This window comes from Trichechus manatus, unplaced genomic scaffold, assembly GCF_000243295.1.
Source record: "Trichechus manatus latirostris isolate Lorelei unplaced genomic scaffold, TriManLat1.0 scaffold00107, whole genome shotgun sequence".
Classification (NCBI taxonomy): domain Eukaryota; kingdom Metazoa; phylum Chordata; class Mammalia; order Sirenia; family Trichechidae; genus Trichechus; species Trichechus manatus.
The window spans coordinates 7,447,466-7,464,184 of NW_004444043.1; positions in this window are offsets into that span (position 1 = coordinate 7,447,466).

Below are 16,719 nucleotides of genomic sequence, written 5' to 3' on the forward strand. Positions count from 1 at the left end.
ACCCAATGGTGCTCGAAGCTTTTTAGATCACTCTGGTGAGTCAGTACTCCAATCTTGAACAGTATAGAATAAAAAGAAGAAAGAAAAAAAAGTAGATACTGAAGTACTTCTCATATTAAAAAAAAAAACAACTAAAATAAATTCATTGATATTCAGGTGCTCTTTAGTAAAAGGGTTATGTTTTAAAATGTGTTTTATTATGGTGGAATTGAATCTCCTGAGGCTATCGAAATGTTGAACTCTTGCCTAATTACCACGTCATAAAATTGCTCATAGGAGATAATGCATAGGTCTGGAATAAACTGAGATCTCGAACTTTCTGTCACTTCATGAATCTAGTTCAAGAAGAACTCATTAATATAATCTACTTCACTAATGAGGATGATTTATACTAGAGAAAAATCATGTTGTCTCCAGTGGTCATGGAAAAGGGTGGAGTAAAAGACACTGGGTGACAAAAATATAAAGTGCAACTAAATCTCACTAATGAAGAAATTATCATTATGAGTTTTTCGACAGAGGAAGATCAACCACTTTGTTAGAAGTTTTCAATCCTTCACTAAAGAGTTTGTTTCTTTCTTTTTTCTTATTTACATAGCACCTAAAACACATAATAAAGAATTTTTAAAAAATTAAGGACAATGTGACTGAGATCCTTTCTTTTCCCCCATGATCCTAAGCTGGCGATTGTTTTCTTGCGTGGAAGAGTCCTAGCTGGTAAAAACCGCGTGGAGACAGCATCTGACCTCCTCTAACTACACAAGAGGAAAAGAGAATCAAGACCTACAGCCCAAGCCTGATTCCCATGAGGCAATGGTCAGACATGCCTCCTCTGTCTGCCATCTTTACCAACTCTGACACCAACAGTCCCTTCCACAACACTCTCTACTGGGTTCCATAACTCATAGCAATGGCCACACAGAACTCACAGACCATACTCATGATTTTGGGGTTTATTAGGGAAGTAACAGGATACAATTCAGGCTCAGGAACACTCAAGGATAAAGTTCTTCCATCAAGACAGCGTCTTCCCAGCTGAGCTTGCAGGCATGTCTCTCCCTGGCACTCAGTCTCTGCCCAAAGGCACTCAGCTTTCTCGGTCTGTGAGCTGGGAAGTCTAATGTGCAGTCTCCTGCCGGTGTCTCCGGTGGGTCTCTGCTGCTGGTCTCTCCTTTGGTGGTGGTGGGCTCTTCTGTTTCTGGCCTCTGGGGTGGCTCATTTCAAACTCGGCAGGATGGCAAAACTGACCAATCCCTTTGGTGGGCCACAAAACCCTATCACATAGTCCCGCCCAATCACCTGGGTAGGAAGTTATAGGACCATGGGTAGAAGGCCCATATTAAGTAATTCATTGCATCACACTGCTGATTTAGGAGAAAAATTACTCTAAAATATATAAATAAAACTAACTCATGATAAAAACTACCACTTGTAATAATACACCACTTATGTACTTTATGTATGTGTGTGTTTATACACACATCTCACCTTTATTCATAAATGTTTACTCTGGCATTTATCCTAAAATAATTATTTTCACTTACGTTGTGCCAGAGCCCTGGTGTTGCAGTGGTTAAGAATTTGGCTGCTAACTAAACCCTCAGTAGCTCGTATCCACCAGCCACTCCTTGGAAACGCTATGGAGCAGTTCTACTCTGTCCTATAGGGTCGCTATGAGTTGGAATCAACTTGATGGCAACAGGTTTGGTTTGGTTTTGATTTTGTGCCAGACACTACTCTAGGTGCTGAAAATATAGTAATAAACACGATAGACAAGGTTTCCTCAAGAAGCTTAAATATTAATAAAAGAACACTAGCATGATATTTATTATTTGACATGTTTAAACATCATGCATCGTACTTTATACATATTGCATGTAATAGGGGTATGTGTCAGGTTATTTCTAGTTTAAATATACCATTGTTTGAACATTCAGATGGTCATCTATCCCATAGTACTCAAGACATGTCAGTACATATTTACATACTATGAATATCAAACACAAGACAATGATTTATATGGAGTGGATTTATAAAATAATAGCAATGCCCTTTCAGAGCTTAGATTGCCTTTCTTTCCATCAAGGCCTCATAAGCCAGTGTTAGGTTTATATTTTCAATGTACAAAATATGTGAACTCTACAAATATGTACAGGGTTTATTTTAATTTTATGAGTATATTAAGAATGATGGGTAAGAGACATTTTTGAATCTGGCAAAGAATATACAAAAAAATCATTTCATCTTGTATGACAACCAGCTATTTTACTGAACTTCCCTCTGACGTTCACTTTTAGACTCCAAACTAAAATCTATCAGTGATTCCTGAGCTCTTCTCTTGTTTTCGTCTAATATATGAACTAGCATTACCATAATAAGTAGAGTTGTAGACTCTCAAAACTTCAGAGGGACCCTAAATTTTATCTAGCCCAGCCAAGGTTTAGTTCTTACAGACATAACAATAAATGATGTTGAGGAGTTACTATAAATACCTCCACTGATGGGGAGTCCTCATCTCCCATAGGAGCCCTTTTCTGCCTCTGGGCAGGGCTGGCTGCTAAAACTTTCTTCTTACATTCAGCTGAACTCTATTTTCTCTTAGCTCCCATTCATTTCTCCTAGGTCTATCCATGGAAGGGTCTCAGGATAGGTTTCAACTTTTTATCTCTGATGAATACTATTGAGAAAACGATATGTTCTTCTCTCACAACACTTATAATTAGCAACTAACTAACCCATGTGAAGTTATTGGCTTCATCTTTGTTTTCCTAGTTTCTTGTCTTTTTCACCACTTTATCCTCAGCATCGTCACAGTTCCTGGTGCATAGAAAGCTCTCAATAAATATTTGTTGAATGAATTAGCGAATGAATGCCTGTGAATGGCTTAATGAATATTTTAGTTTATTTTGTCTCAGGTAAGGTAAGTCAGAAGCAGCTCTGATATGAAGATGGGTTTGTAAGTGATTTATTAGAGAGTGATCCAGTGGAGAATGGTAGGAGCTAATGAAGTTGAACAAAGGTAGTAGGAAACCAAGAAACGATGAGACCTCAGGCAAAGTATTCCAGATGGTAAAGCTTCAGTGTGATCCTGCAAGAGAACTGCAGAGCTTGTTACACCTAGAGTTGCTCCACCTTGAAGCAAGAGAGCTGACTTTCATATGTCTTTGGACATCAGTCTTGGTTAAGAGTCAACCCATCCACGTTGGACACTTCCAGCTCTCTGTTTCTAAGAGAAAAGGGGCAAATTGGCTTTAGTAGCTAAGGGGCCATCTGCTGAAGAAAAGCTGCAGTCTTAGATGTTAAAAGCAAAAGCAAAAACAAACACAAAAAAGATAAAATGATCCTAGAGGATCTAGATGATGATATTATTATGATCTCCTCTTGAATACTCTCCTTCATAGGCTCAACATTCCAGGACCCTTAATCATCTCATATTATGTATTCAATTCACCTCACGCACACTCTCTTCTGAAGGAGCTTTGGTTTGTTCGATTTTAAGCTTGATCAAAAAAGAACAAAAGTTAACATGAATTCTGCATGATCTGATCAAATTGTAGGCAAAAGCCTGTTATCCTGAATCTCAAAGATTGCTTCACTCAGATTCAATAATATACACGAAAACTAAAATTCTAGCTTCTTTCCTGAAAGAAAAGTGAGACCCACATAGGGTCCTGGAATAAAGACTCAATACTGATGTTCAAGCAAAACTGGGTAGAAACTAAGGACATGGAAATGCTCTGTAGGCGACTTTGTAACAAAAACCCTGGGCTGCCAGGGAATAGGATTCAAAAGAGAAAATTTGGGAAACAAAAAATAGTCCAATAAGTCATATTCAACTCCCACGATTATATGATTCAAAAAGACGAAGTTTCAATCTACTGATCCTGAGACCTCCTATGATAAATTTTAAAACAAATGAAGAAATTGAAACATACCAACAACAATAAACTTAACGCACTAACTAATCTTTTTTTTTTTTTTTAAAAGTAAGTTAGAAAAGTCTAGCAGTTCTAAATCCAGTGCTTCTGTTTCTAATATGTTACTTCATACAGCATAGATGGGGTTTCGATTCTACCTAAAACTTTCTCAGTTCCAGCCATATCATTCTTCAGACTGTGAAACCAAATTCTTCAAGGGACTAAAGAAGACTACGTGATAAAGGAAACGGTGCAGGGGATTTTGAAGTGAGGATAGATGTAAGCATTTAGAGCTCCTTCTTATTCCCAACATCAGATCTGCCTCTTCTTGATGTATTTCTGGACTTCAGCTTAGAAGTCTGACTGGAACTTGAAAAAAGATAGGAAGATAGATATGAAAAAAAAAAATATTGAAAGTAGCCCTCTAAACTTTTTCTTCTCCCCTGGGGGAAAAATTATTCCAGGATTTCGCAGTATTGAGGGCAGAAGATTTACAAGAATGACAATTTTATTTTGCTTTTTCGTTTCCCCTTACTCCAATAGGGGCATGTTCTGTGAACTAAGAAAACAAAAGCCTACTGAAGATTAATGGAAATTTTACGCCAGCTATGCATTTTTAGTGAAACTCCTTTAAGTAGCAATGCATTCTGGCAGCCATGTTGGATTTTTTCAAAAAATAAATAGGAATTTTCTACCAGGAACAATTAATTTATTAAATATCAATTAAAAATACTAAGTTGTTTTCACTTGAATTGTAGGTTTGTCAAATTACATACATATTATATATACGTATTATGTATATGTAATTTTCCTCACTTTTTAAATACTTTTTAAACACTTTAATATTAATTTGTATTTGTCTTACACAGTTCTGAGGCTTTTACATATATTAACTTATTAAATGTTCATTGTTATTTTTACCAGTTTCTATCTAGTCAATTTTCTAGTCATAGCTACCCCACATGACAAAGTAGAACAGCCCCATAAGGTTTTCTAGGCTATAATCTTTACAGGAGGAGATTGCCAGGTCTTTCTCTCACAGAGCTGCTGGATTGGTTCCAACTGCCAACCTTTCAATTAGCAGTTGAGCACTTAACTATTGTGTGCCATCAGGGTAACTGGCATGATCACACATTAGTAAATGTGGAAGCTGAGATTGAACATGCCTGGACAGTCTGGTTCCAGAGTCAATGTGCTTAACTATTATGCTATACTATTGTCTGTATTTTTTTAAAAATTCCCTTTATAAACACTTCATAATGTTGGTCAGTTCAAACAACAGTGGATTGGGAGAGTAATTACCCTTCCTTTGCTTGCCTCTTTCTTTTGCCCAAAATAACAGCTAATATTTTAAATTTAGATCTCTAGACCCCAGAATAAGTTGCAAGTAAGAAATATGTGGAAATATTGCAGAAGCCAATTTTTGAAGGTAAAAAAAAATATCCTCTAGATGATTTAGCCTAAAGTTCTCATTATAGACGTATACCAGTAAGATGAGGCCCAGAGAGAAGAAATGGCAGATTATTGTTTACAGAATAGGCGGCGCTGAGAACCTAGTCTCTTGGCTCCCAGTGACTGCTCTTTGGCACCCTAATGCTGCCCTTCTCAAAAACAAAGAAAACCACAAAAAAAAACAAAAAACGAAAAAGAAGTTGTAATCCAATTCCAATCCCTAACTCTTCTTTTCTAATTACAGCCTTTATTCTTGAGTATTATTGTCTGGTTTGGATTATGCATTTTTGGTCATTTTCAAGTCAGAAATTGAGTTAGTAATCCTAGTCTCTTCTTACATATTATTTTTAGCCAGGATTTGAGGTGCTTTATAATAAAATCAGGAGCCCTTGTTGCACAGTGGTTAAGGACTCGGCTGCTAAGTGAAAGGTCAGCGGTTCAAACCCACCAGCCACTCCGAGGGAGAAAGATGTGGCAGTCTGCTTCCTTAGAGATTTACAACCTTGGAAACCTTATGGGGCCATTCTACTCTGTCCTACAGCATCGCTATGAGTCAGAGTTGACTCAATAGTAGTGGGTTTTATAATAAAATCTGGTATACGATATAGGCTTCCACTTTCAGGTAGGATAATGTGGCCTCTGAAAGGTCAAAAGTCCCCTGAAGAGCATATGGGAAATGTTTTAAAAGATCAGTGGCCTCAGAGAGCTGCTGAAGGAGAGAGGCTTTTCCAAAGCAGAGAGTCACTGCTGGAGAAGGGGGAGCTACAAGACATTGGTGGGTTCATGTAGCGTTGGAGTGATAAAATTGGTGACTCAAGGGGCTCAAATACATGGCATGTTTCTTCCCTTAATGCATTTGCCAAAGTTTGAAGCTGTGATATGAGGTGGAGCCTAGAAAGCTTGGCAGAAAGTCCTTGAAAAGTAGAGGGTGGGTGCTGGTAAAAGTCGCTGGGTGGTGCAAATGGTTTGCACTCAACTACTAACCTAAAGACTGATGTTCTAACCCAGCCAGCAGCACTGTAGAAGAAAGGCCTGGTGATCTGCTCCTGTCAAGATGAGAGTCAAGAAAATCCTATGGAGCAGTTTTACTCTGCAATGCTTGGGGTCACCATGAATCGAAATTGACTTGGCCACAAGGGGTCTGGTTTTCTTTTCTGGGGGGTTGCTGCTGGGAAGGCAAAGTCACTATTAAGAGAGTAAAAGACACCACACAGAACTGAAGAAGATATTTGCAGTACATATAGATGATAAAATACTTGTACCACACTAGAAATTAAACTTCTGTAAATCAATCAGTAAAATACAGACAACCCAAAATTAAAAACCATGAATAGGTACTTCACAAAAGAGAATATCTAAAGGCCAATAAATGCAATAAGATGCTCAGTTTCATTAATTATCAGGGAAACACAATTCAATGCTATTGTACTTCACTAGAAAGGCCAAAATGGAAGAAAATATTAGTGAGGATATGACACACCTAAAACTCTCATCCAGTGCTGTGAGTAGTATAAATCTGTACAACTAAATGGCTTTATCTACTAATGTGTGTTTATTTTGTAAAATTAATTGAGCTATATACTTATAATTTGTGCACTTCTTCATCTGCGTTATTCTTCAATTAAATTTCACTAAAAAGTAAGTACGTAGAGAAAAGGGAATAAAAAAACTCAGAACTATAAACCTATGTTATATTACCTATTCATAAAGCCTTTTCTACATACAATAATGAATTACTCAACTATATTTCTTGAGATCCTTGGCCATATTTAGAGTGCAAATATGAGTATAAACTATTTGATTAATGATAGTTTACTAAAAGTAGTCGTTTTTGTTGCTAAAATAATTAGACTCACTATTATATATATCATTTTTTATTCAAAAGACCTAGCCTAGTGTAATTATCCAATGATTAAAGATGATTTTATCTAAGACTGCCAATATCTCTTTAAAATTAAGCTTGGCAAAGCACAGTAGACTTTTGGCATATATGATTTTAACATCTATTATCGTTATCATTAGGAATTTTATGTGAAGGTCAATGACACACATTAATTTGTAATTTTGTTGAGGCACAAATTTGAAGTACTTGGCCTGGAATGTCGAAGCCAGTCCCCTAGGTAGAGTGTGTCTAGTACATTCTCAATGTAATTTACTATCTAATTAATGTTCTCCAGCTTGGTAGCACAAGGTGTTATGGGGGTGTAAACAAGCCTTCCCCCAACACTCCCTATCCCTATAATAGGTGAATTTGTTTATAAACCTTTCCCATATCACATCACAATTTGTAATAATATACTTAGTAAGTTAGTTGACTAATACTCTTTTTCCCCATTAATTTCCATGAAGACAGACATAATATCTTTTTATTACCATTTTTATCATAAATGATTAGCATATTGTTTGTTTCATTGACTGAAGAATGGGTGAATTGTGTGCTATAAAGCAATTCACAAGGAGCCCTGGTGGGGCAGTGGTTAAGCGTTCAGCTGCTAACTGAAAGGTTGGCAGTTCGGACTCACCAGCAGCTCCATGGGAGAAAGATGTAGCAGTCTGCTCCCATAAAGATTACAGCCTTGGAAACTCCATGGAGCAGTTCTACTCTGTCCCATAGGGTCCCTATGAGTCAGAATCAACTTGATAGCACACAACAACAACAACAGAACAATACACAAATTTGGGGTTTCTTAAAGATTTTAGCATATGCTTTTTGAAAAAAAATCAATATTTAGATATTTAATAAGATCTATTGCTACTTTGTTAACATGGCAGTGTAAAGACCAGTAGGCTCTAGGAGTCTTCCCACCCTATGGCTTGGAATCCTGATCATTTCTGAAGAGTTAAGGAAGAGGTCTGGACTAAATTAGAATTCATTTAATTATTCAATGCATATTATGTTTTGGGCACTCTTTTTAGTTCCAAGAATTTAAAAGAAAAACAAACTTAATATATAATATATAATACTAAGCTTTCAATAAGCTCATACTTAGTTAATACGGAGAGAATATATAGTTTTTCTCTTATCTGCAGATATACCATAAATTCATTAATGAATCCTGGAATGCATTGCTTCCAGATGGCTCTGGAAAAATTAATCTGAAACTAATTGGCTGAGATTTCCAAGAGAACTCATCTGGTTGTTTGACATATGTAGAACTGTCTTTATGTTGCTAGTCTTGCTGCACTTCCTTCTCATTCCCTAGAGAAATTCTTCTCAGATTGTGATCCCTGAATAACAGCATCAGCACCTCCTGGGAACTTGTTAGAAGTAGAAATGAAACTTGTGGGCCTACTGGAGGCAGATCCCAACACTCAATGTTTTAACAAGTCCTCCAGGTGAAAGAACTATTGCCCTAAAGGAACTTGGTTCTATTAATTCCTGCTCAGATGATGACTCTGTATTTCGTTTTGATAGATGATGTAAGGATGGAAAAATGCCAGCAGTAGCCGTTCTGTATGGATGGTGTGTTTTCTTTTTCTGTGGTCTTTATTACCCCAAAAGGGGCAGTACTGAGGTGGAATGGCAACTGACTGCCATTGCTGTGCTTTCCTGGTTCTCCCACTCATATCCCCTCCCTCTAACTCTACTCAAGGTTGACTTCCTGATCTCTATCTAAAATAACCCTTCAGAAGATGCAAATGAAGTTGATCACACCATAAACTAATTAAATCAAGGTTTTCAAGTGTGGAAGGTAGTAATGTTAAAACTTTCTCTAGGTGGATCTAATGCACAGCTGTGGAGCGGTGAATTACTTAATATGGCCCTTCTAGCCATAGTCTTTGTAATTCCCGTAAAATGACTGGATGGGACTATGCAAATGAGATGCTTGTGGCCCACCAAGGGAATTGGATAGCTTGCTAATAATGTAAATAAGGTGTGTGGCACCCTTGTCGGGGGGGGGGGGTCGAACCATGCAAATAAGGTATATGGAAACCTCATGAGGGGATTGGTCAGTTTTACCATCCCACTAGGCTTAAAGGGAAAGAGAGAGAGAGGAGCTGTAACACGGAAGACAGACAGAAGACAGCAGAAGCAGCAGAACCAGGACAGAAAGGGAGAGCTGTAACACTGAAGGCGCCAAGAAGCAGCAACAAAGAAAAGGCCACAGCAGAGGCAGAAGATCCAGGCGACTGGCAGGAGACAACAAAGTGGGTGCACTGACTCACAGAACAAGAGAGCTGAGTGTTTTCAGCCAGGAAGCTTGCTGTTGGAGTGGCATCTCTCCGGGCACTTATTGGCACAGCTAAAAAAGCTTTGTAATACTTGCCCAAGCAGGGCAGAGTCCTGGATAAGGGACCTAAGGGCTGAGAGCCAGGGAGAGGTCTATCTGAGGCATGGATGAGAAGAGGCTGTCCTGATCAAAGAACTGTACCCTGAGCGTTCCTGAACCTGAATCGTAACTTGTTACTTCCCTAATAAATTCCATAACCGTTAGTATGGTCCGTGAGTTCTGTGTGGCCATTGCAATGAATTGTCAAACCCAGCAAAGGAGTTGAGAGTGCCATGGGATGGACAGATGGTGTCAGAGTTGATAAAAAGGGCTGACAAGAGGAGGCATGTCTGACCTCCACCTCATAGAAGACGTTCTTGGGCCATTGATCATCTTGATTGTCCTTCCCCCTTGTGGAGTTAGATGAGGAGGTCAGATGCCTGTAACACACCATTTTTACAGCAGGCAAGTTGAGGACCAGGGAACTGGAACAGTGGTTCTCATAGTGTGGCCCCTGGGCCAGCAGCAATGGTATCACAGGAGAGTATACTAGAAAGGTAAATTATTGGATTTCATCACAAACCTACTGAATCAAAAACTCTGGTTTTAATTTCCAGTCATTACTTTGCACTCAGATCTCATCAAATGATTGTTGACTCAAAAGCCTCGCTAGAGGTGAACTGTTAGAGAGGATTCCTTCACAGTGGAGCTCCACTGGAAAGTACTGATCTGAGGTCTCTCTATTACATAACAACTGGTTTCTGAAGGAAACATGCTGCTATTTATAGTTATGTGCATAAGTAATTAACCTTTGGAAATTCATCACAGCTGCAACATCTGGTGTCAATGAGCTCTTACAACAGGATTAGCCACCTTGCTGCTGAGCGTTTCAGGAGAATCTCAAGACCACGTGTGCAAGTGTTCGTGAAATGAACCTCTAGTGCCTTTCTATTTCTGCTCACCAGAAGGCAAAGGGCTAACACTGAGGAGTTTGCTAGGTTAAATAAATAGCAGTGTCTTCAAAAACAGGCTCCAGCCCTCAGCAATTGGGAAGATATTGTAATTCAGTCATAAAATTGAAATAATACTTACTTTTTGGAAAAGTCAAATCCCTTTATAATAAACCATTTTAAAAGTAAAATTGCTACATAACAAATACTTTTACATCCTGCATGGTCATAGTCTGACTAGTCTTTTCTCCATTTCATTAACAAATGAATAAGAGAAAGGCAAAGTAAAGGCCCAATAAAGTACCATTTCTCGCCCATTAAATGTGAAAAAATCTAGAAGTTTGGGACATACTCTGTTGGAAAGATGGGGGTTGGGGGAGGAATTCTCAAACATTGCTGGTAGGAATGCAAAGTGATACAACCACTATTGATTGCAATTTGATTATATATTAAAGAAAATTCTATGTGCATTTAGACTCTGATCCATCCAGCAATCCCAGTTCAAAGACTTTATTACTAAGGTATAGTGGCAAAAATATGAAATGATATATGCACGAGGAATTGCAACAGTAGTTGTAATAGCAAAATAATGGTGATTTCCCAAATGTCCATCATTAGAGAAGTGGTGGAGTCAACAATTCCACAACCACAAAAAACTGTATTATATGGCAACAAAAATAAATGAGCCGTATCTCTGCATGTAACTGTGGATTAATCTAAGGATATACAGTTCAGTGAAAATAGTAAGATGCCAAACTGTTTATACTTTGCTACCTTTTATCTAAGAAATGAGTGATATTAACATATATGCATATGTTTGCTTACTTTAGAAAACAATGGAATGATAAACAGAAAAATAATAAAAATGATTACCTGAAGGGGGAAGGAAGGAACAGAGTTGAACAGTAGATTCTTTATTCATATAACTGGTTTTGAAAATTTGGTTTTGGGACTATTTAAGTCTTTTACATGATTATAAAACAAAATTAAATCAGAATACCCAATACCCAAAATTGAAAGACAGAAGACAGCAGAAGCAGCAGAACCAGGACAGAAAGGGAGAGCTGTAACACTGAAGGCGCCAAGAAGCAGCAACAAAGAAAAGGCCGCGGCAGAGGCAGAAGATCCAGGCGACTGGCAGGAGAAGTGAAATACATGATCAAGTGATTGGCTTAACAGAGAAGAATTATTTCAAATAACTCTCAACTGTAGAAATGGATTAAACGTTCCTAATTGAGTAAATTGAGGATATTCTAAGGTCAAAAGAACTGCAATTACACATTAACTTCTTCATAATCAGGTGTGTAATAAAAGTTAACTATTGTTAGCAGATATCAGTAATAATAATAACAGTACCAATATTATTGTTATTCTGAACTAGTATATGTAGTATCAAAGTGAAATGAGTAATTTTGTTAACGCCATACAGAACAAAGATTTCAGTGTAAGGAAAATGAGTAGAAATATAGAATCATAAATTTAAGTGAAAATCTTGCAATCCTAAATTTAAACTGGAAATGAAAACACTATGGTCAACTCAATAACAATGGTTATCCCAGGGCCTTGACCATAATATTAATTTCCACTAAAGAAAACTGAGGCTTCTTAGCAAACTGGCTAATTCCAGAGCTTGGGTAGGAAACGTACAAGATAACTCTGAGCTATCGTATTGTATGAGATAGCCAAGAAACTATTGAAAACCTCTTAGGTCATATAAAATATGATACAAAATTGAATTAGAAAGCACTCCCTCTGGCTAAAAGAAGTGGCAATTTGCATTCTTACATAATGCATGAATACATCTCTATTATTTATTATAAAAATCAATACAAAGGAAAGAAAACATAGTGTCATTTAATTCAATTTTGTTTTACATATATTTGGAATAAATTCAAAATGTCAGTGTGTTATATTCACAAACATGTCTGCAAACAGGAGCTTGAAATCTATGGTGTTATCATTTATAAATAATACATGGAAGTTTATAAAAATTAACCAAATTTTAAGTGTAAAAACATCAGTTTTAAATTTACTGAAGGTGATAACTATGTGTTTTTTTTTTCTCACCTCAAAAGGTCATTTGTCCCTGAAAAATCTCTTAAACAACAAATTCTTAAGTCAAAAATGTGATTATCATTTATTTCAATGAGAACAATTTTTAATGTATTCCTGAGCTCACAAATTGACACCCGTTGTATTAAACAACATACATGAGAAAACTGATAATTAATATTGACTATTATAATGTGCCAATAAAATCATTTTTTCTCTTGTTAATATTCATATAACATGTCTGTTTATTGGATCTCTTAAAGTTCTTTGTTAGTTATTGCGCATAAGGTTGGACTCAAAAACAACAGGTATATTGTACATAATATTTTCTTCAATCTAAATGAAAAAATAAAACAGAGCATTTAAAGACAAAATTAATAATGAAAACAATATAAATGAAGTTACATTAGATCAACAAATTAACCTCATATGAGGCATGATGCAATTCTTTTCTTAATTTATCATTTTTATTCCAGTTTTGTGTATTGACCCAATGAAGTCCTTTATAAAATATATTTTCCTTCAGTACAGTAACTTGTTTATGATTAGCTATTACATTTAGTTGTAATTTCTCTGACCCTTGTGAATTTTGATATTATTGTTTCTTAATATTTAAACATCTCCTGAAAAAGACAGCATTAAAATAATTGTTACACTATATTTTATGTAAATGACGTGCTTCTTCTACTCTTGTTTGCCAGCCACTCCCTCCCCCTATGAGGTATTTTCATAAGTGCTACTATGCCAATTTTTTATTGCATGTTGCTGTAAAAAAAATTAGCATAACACGCTGATGAAAATACCTTGTGCAGGAAGGGAGCGGCTGGCAACAAACTTAGTGCACATTAGTTGCCTAAAACTATGGTAATATTTATTATTGATAAAACAAAAAAATTTTAAAAGCACACAAAGACTCTGCTATAGCATCATATTTTCATCTTTTTTATTCTCCACCAAATTTCTTAAAAGCATATTATACATGCCCATTTTTTTCTGACATGTTTAACTTACTGCCATTGTCTTCTGACTTCACTACTCTGTGAAAACACTTTTTTTTGTTTCGTTTTTATCAACGACTTGAGAAACCCAATGGCCTTTTTGTACTCTGCCTCCTCCTAAATGTATCTTCAGCATTTTATCTTATTTATTATCTCCTTATATTAGAATGGAGCCATGGTGGCACAGGGGTTAAGAGCTTGGCTGCTAACCAAAAGATCAGCAGTTTGAATCCACCAGCCACTCCTTGGAAATCCTACGGGACAATTCTACCCTATCCTGTAGGGTGCTGTGTGTCGGAATCCACTCATCGGCAATTGGTTTGGTTTTGGTTTATATTAGAGTGGAGCCCTGGTGGCAAAGTGGTTAAGCATTCAGCCGCTAACCAAAAGGTCAGTAGTTTGAATCCCCCAGTTGCTCATTCGAAACCCTATGGAGCAGATCTACTCTCTTCTATAGGGTGACTGTGGTTTGGTTTCATATCGGAATCCTTTTCCTAGTTTGTCCTACTCATCAGGGATTCTCCTATTTTATTCTCTACCTTTTTAATCAGCTCTTATTTATCTCATAACTTTTCAGTGTCTTAAATATAGAACATTTTTAAAGACCAGTCATTGGCTCTCTGGCAAACCTGTGGGCTCCACAATTACCATTATGTAAATAAAATGTAAACAGATGTCTCAAATCTAATCCACGCTGAGTCTCAGCATCTCACTTCCCATTTGTTTTCCTATCAGAACTTCAAATTCATTATCCAAATAGGCTACCACCCCTCCAGCTGACGCTACCCTTGTTGAGTTTCTTTTAACTGTTTCACCTGGTTAAAGAATATCTGAAACTCTCTATCCTCTCTTGCCCCTTAAATCATCCAGATTTCCTATGTGTATCTTTCTCTATCTTGTTAATACCTCTAATACCCATTCTCATTATTCCAACCACTATTACCCAGGTAGAGGGCCTGATTACTTTTCAACCTTTTAATTTTATATTCATGAATTATTTCTCTCTCCATTCTAATCAGAATATTTTCTATTATAATTAAAAGATCCTTTTACAGTAATGTTCCTTAAAAACATTTATAATCATATTATTTTCTTGTTAAACAAAATGTAACATCTCCTCTTTGCTTAGAGAGTTAAGTAAATAAGTAACAAAGCCTTTGGTCTGGTCATTCAAAGCCTTCAATGATACTGGCCCCAAATACTTTGCCAAACTCTTTTTTTTTTTTTTTTTTTTTGTTACTATCCCTATCCCCTAATGTACTCCATGTTGTTTTCTCTCCCTGGGTCTCACTTCATGATGTCTTCTCTCACTTTTCCCATATTATCACATGATTCAAAATTCAAAGCAAATGTCTTCCTTTAAAGTTGCCAAATGGAGTTAATTTCTCCCTCCTGTGAGATTTCATTTAAATTGCATGTATAGTTTATATATATATATACACACATTCATACATACGTACATATATATACCACTGCCGTTGAGTTGATTCCAACTCATAGCAACCCTATAGGATGGAATAGAACTGCCCCATAGATTTTCCAAGTCTGTAAATCTTTACAGAGCAGACTGACACAACTTTCTCCCGTAGAGTGGTTGGTGGGTTTGAACCACCAACCTTTCAGTTAGCAGCCTACTGCCCCATAAGGTTTCCAAGGAGTGGCTGGTGGATTCGAACTGCTGACCTTTTTGCTGGTAGCCATAGCTCTTAACTACTGTGCCATATATATATATATATATGCACCACACATCACTTAACATCCATGATACACTTTGTGAAATAGGATGTTACGTGATTTGGACATTGTCCAGACACTGTATTATATACAGACAGTCCCCAGATTATGAATGAGTTCTATTCTTAAGTCTGTCTTTAAGTTGAATTTGTACATAAGTCAGAACAGTTAAGTACAGTTCATATCTAACATCAGCTAGTTAAATGTTTGTCTTAGTATATAGTGTAGCTTTCTATGCAGAAAAAAAATTAAAGAAAACATTTCCAGATACATAAAACATCTTTAACATAATAATACAGTAATAATAATAATAATAATGTTTTGATGTGTGTACCAAAGTAGCACCTGTTTGTTACTATGAACCATTACATATACCTGGAATTTTTAATGTAATAGGCCTTACGATGGTTGGTTTGTAACTAATGGCTGTACGTAAGTCAGACATTTCTAACGCAGGGATGATAGAAAGTATAGTACAGTACATACATAAACCAGTAACATAGGCATTTATTATGACTGTCAAGACATATGTATTATAGGTTACATATGTACTGTACCATTATACACCTGGCAGCACAATCACTTTGTATACAAGAGACATGAGATACACATGTTGCGTGCCGGAAGCTGTTGCATTCACTACATTTGGTTATGTCCACTAGGTCCCGTTCTGTTTTCTCATTGGGATTTCTGAACTCTATATAACCTTACGGGATCACAGACATACATGCAGTCAAATGTTGTCCGAAAAGACGTTATGAGGTGCATGACTGTGTGTGTGTGTGTATATATATAGATACATTTGTATATATATAGATGGTCAGTCTAGGAAATGCACACTTACACACATAGGTAAGTGTATGTTATTGTTGTTAGGTGCCGTCAAGTTGATTTTGATTCACGGCGGCTCCATGTGATAGAGTCAATCTGCCTCATAAAGTTTCCTAGGCTGTAATCTTTATGGAAATAGATCACCAGGTCTTTCACCAGCGGAGCTGCTGGGTGGTTTCAAACCATCAGTCTTCATTTAGCCACCAGGACTCCTTATTTAAGTGTATACATGTATATATATAAAGTGTGTGTGTGTGTACACACACATATGTATTTTCCTAGACTATAACCTCATAGTAGAAATATCCTTGGCCTGGTTGTTCTTTGTGCCACAAAAATCCCTTGCACACAACTTTATAAATGTTTCTTAAGATCAAACTTTTTATATGGTTAAGGGTGAATTGTGAAGTTGTAACGGGTAAATTTTAAAAAATATCTATTGTTTTTAATATTGAAATTTATCTCATCACAATTATCCCATGTAATGACATGTATTTTATGGGATTCCTTTGTAAATTAGCTCAGAAGAGTGTCCTTATATAAATATGTAAAGCAATTTGATTTCATATATTTA